Source organism: Nematolebias whitei, chromosome 22 (assembly GCF_014905685.2).
Source record: "Nematolebias whitei isolate Nwh7 chromosome 22, NemWhi1, whole genome shotgun sequence".
Taxonomy (NCBI): Eukaryota; Metazoa; Chordata; class Actinopteri; order Cyprinodontiformes; family Rivulidae; genus Nematolebias; species Nematolebias whitei.
This window is the reverse complement of record NC_056519.1, coordinates 32,429,022-32,433,399: the sequence shown is the minus strand read 5'-3', so window position 1 is coordinate 32,433,399 and position 4,378 is coordinate 32,429,022.

Sequence of the window (4,378 nt, the reverse complement as noted above, 5' to 3'; positions counted from 1 at the left end):
CATTATCAACCTACCGATAATTCCCTCAAACGGCATATATAGACTCAGGGACGTCGTAAATGTTGGCAATTGGCACGGCGAAAACCATGTTCAAATTGACACACCAAGGATGGTTGCGTACCACGACGACAACCCCTCAGTTTACCTAGCTCCAAACCTGCAGATGTGTGTTCTCACTCGGGAGATACACTATCTGTGCCCGAGCAAACCGTTTATGTGGAATAAAACCGCGGGCATATGCGGATTAACACCTATTCCGGAAAATTCTAAGTGCTCAACGACCGTAACGCCTCGACACCTGGCTAAAGATGCAAAAGCGGAAATAATTGGCTCTCGTTGGCTAGTGAACGCTCCTCAAAAGAAAGGCGATCATAGCCTACGACCAACCCGGGGCAAATAGACCTTTGACGTTACCGGACAAAACGATGTGGATCAGTGTTCCCCAGGGAACAACCATACACATTGGTGATTTGACGCTCTATCACCTCGATCCGGAACGATGGGACGCGACTCTGGATGACTCAGAGTACCTGGGAAATATGTCTATAGACATGGATCCAGAGACTCTGGGAAGGATCCGTTTTGAAGGCACCCAAGTCGTCGACGTGGAACCAATAAACCGAGTTCTCAAGTCCCTCAGGTCCACAACTCAGAACCCGATCCAACCAATTACCTATGCGTGGTCGAGCGCGGACACATTAATCATAGCCCTGCTAATGACGATAACCCTCGTATTGTGTGGGATACTCGCATCCCTGTTCCGGGGCCAAACGTCACTCCGAGTCGACGTGGATCGCCATGCAGCGCACCTCGATATGATTATGCCTCGCGTAAGCGGGTCCGCAAAGAAGCCACTCACACGGGACAGCGCGACTGAAACTGACAACCAGGGTGAGGAGAAGCAGTGAAACGATGTTTCTAGATGCTTAGTCACTACTCTTGTCGGTGTTGAAACGTTGTTTAGTTGATTTTGGTTGTTTCTGAGGTAAGAATGAATCTTGTGTGTAGTAAGTTAGAGACTAAGAAGCCTTTGACCATGCCAACATGCAGTTCATTCGCTAAATTGCAATCCTTGCGGAGTCAATGTATATTATTGTTACCTTAAGTACCATAATCTACATTGATCTCACATCGCTTAAGCCGAACCTACTCGAACAATTCTATTCGGGGGGGATAGCTAATTCTTTTTGATAAGTCTCGCCATAGACTTCCAAAACATTTATGGGGAAACCAAACACCCAATCTCAAGTCGTTCGTCTAACAGACAACAGACATTTGAACCAAACTATATTTTGCCATGTAAAGCTAACTTAAGCCAAGTTAGAAATGGAAAAATAGTTTGGAACCCTTTTCTATAGGCTTAAACCCCTGTAGTTACCCTCTTCAGCATGCTCCACCCCTTAACTGGTAGTCGTAGCTGTTCCCAACCATAATAGCTTACACACCAGGTGCATATAGTTTAAGGCCTTATGTAAAATCACTTTCATAAGCCCACCTTAAACCACATAATTGCATGACACATTTGAACCAGAACGACACAGGCTGGACGTCGCTGGAGACAACCTTCGCTGGAGGCGACCTGCAATCCTGATGTTGGTCTCCACTCTTCATCCAGTGGCCGCTTCTTCAGTTCAACCCAAGGGTACCCCTCTGTATGCTGATTAATCAACACTTCCAATCGTTGTGGATTTACCATTGTGGATTATATGACTTGTCCAGTGGATTACAGACTCTGTTTCCAAGGGGTTAAAGTATTGCTACAATGGAATTATCGAGACGATATGGAATTATAATCAACACAATGGGAGTACCAAGAACATTGTGGAATTACCTTGACTTTTGTTTTCCTTGCTGGATTACATCAAGCTTCAAGGACAATTGACGGCGTAAGTCCATAGTTGGAATTCATCCCCATGGACAGGTGATGATTTCCAAAGGGGGGACTGTAGTGGACTAGGCCCATGTCAAAAACTAAGTCTAAGGTCAAAAATCTTGACCTTTAGAACCTTGTGGGACAGGAACTGTCATTTCATTCATTTGAACTCAGAAATACAGGTTCACCCATCCTGAGACTTTCTTTCTTGAAGATTCAAGTGAAAAGAACACTCTTTTTATTATCATTACTATTTTACAAATATTGATAATCAAAGTGTCTTAGTTCAAACCATTTTAGATGTTGCAGTGCACTAATCAATTTTATTAACTGAGTAATGATTTTTATTCTCATGTCAAAGCTGTAACAGAGTAATTATGCCTTTTCTGATTTCTGCCTTTGAGTGAGCAAGTGTGCGTTTCCAAGGTTGGAGTCAAACGAAAAACAAGTTGTTGAACGAACTGTCATGTTTTTTAGAATCCTCTCAGACGTAAATAGAGAAGTTTTAGCACCTGTGTCTGAAACGCGCCAAAACAAACTCTCTCTGTCTGTGAGAACATTTCTGATCTGTTTCATAACAATTCTCGCTGTCTCTAACCTCTTACGTCACAAAACACACCCCGTCTGGTCGTTTCTGACCAATGAACAAATCCCAAAAGTGAACCGGGAAAGAGTCTTTAAAATGTCAGTACTTCCTGTTCTGACTAGTTCTGCTAAGTCTGGTGGAGTTCTGATGCGGTTCTGATGGAGTGCTGATGGAGCTCTGATGGAGAGTGTTTTGCTGGTTCTGCTCGAGTTCTGTTGAAGCTCTGTGGATGATCCTGACATGACAACAAGCTCTTCCGAGTTCCATGGGATTATAACGTTCACTCGCCACTACTTCTGACGATATCACAGCATCCTAAGGAGACGCTGGACAGGTAGCGTTAACGGAACACCATATCGGCTGATTATCATCAGAAAGGTAATGGGTCAAGTTTCCTATCAAGCGTACCAAGGAGAGCTGGGTTCTGACGGAGAGTGTCAATTCTGGTGAACACTTCCCCCTCCCATACCATCTTTACTCCCTCTTAACTTCTTTCATCTCTAAACTTTTCTATCAAGTAGAAACTCTTCCAGATATTTTAGAAATGTCTGTGTAAAATGCTCACCCACATTCATGTGGGTAAAAGATCATAATTGTACAGTTTATAAATGTCTGTGGTGCAGCAACGGAAAAATCATGGCCGTATGGTTTTTCTGATTGATTGCTTATGTTGTTATTTTCATAATTTGCCAAATTAATGTACATGTTTGATGTTAAATTTGATTCTGTAAATAAATGACCGCATTCATTTTGATGGGTCAAACATAAATGACGTCTCACGTTTGCATTTCCTTAAATTCAATGCACGTTTTATTCAGTCCAGAAAAATGAGGAATCCGTGTTAAATGATGAATATATCCCAGCATCTGTTCATCTACACATTTGTCTGTGACCTTGTCTATATGGCTGTTCCAAGTGAGTTTCTCATCTAACCACATTCCTAAAAATCTGACAGCTTTTGCTTCTTCCAGTGTTTGGCCACAAAGTTTCTGGGCAATGGGTGATATTTTATGTCTTTTTGAGAAACAAAGAACCTGTGATTTTGTGATTGATTATTTAAATCCCCATTTATTGGACCATTTTCCATCTCATCCACTACTGACTACATTTTCTTTTTAACATAATCTATATTTCAACCTTTCATCCATAGAGCCCTGTCATCTGCATATAAAGATTTACCAATGCTACTTTCAACCTGAGAAAAAAATGTCATTTATCATTATGTTAAACAACAGTGGACCACAAACACTACCCTGTGGTGTTCTGTTATCTACTATGCGTAGCTCTGAATACTCAGTTCCAACTCTTACTTGAATTTTCCTTCCTAACAAAAAAAAGTCTTTCACCCAATTATATGCTCTACCCTTAATTCCCCTTGAATTTAACTTTATAAAGTAATCCTTCTTTCCATAGCATGTCATATGCTTTTTCTATGTCAAAAAGTACAGCGACCACTACCACTTTGGAATAAGACATCAGGAAAGCACAGACAAACATAGAACAGAGTCCATTGTACTACGACCCCTTCGGAACCCATTTTTATAAGGTGACAACAGTTCTCTACTTTCTAAGATATATGTTAGTCTCTGTAACCATACATTCCATAATTTTACATAGATGGGAAGTCAGTGCTATTGGCCTATAACTAGATGGATCTGAAGGGTCTTTCCCTGGTTTTAGGATAGGCACTATGGTTGCTCGTTTCCACATTGATGGAAGTTTACCTTTTTCCCAAATCATGTTGTACATTTTTAATACAGTCTCCAATGTTTCATCTGTCATATGTGCCAACATTTTATAGCATACATCACCCTTCCCAGGTGTGGTCTGGCGTGCATTATTAATTGCCCTTTTTAATTCACATAAAAGTCAAGGTAGGTCTATAGGGTCTCCAGTTATCTCCTCCTGTTTTCCCAATA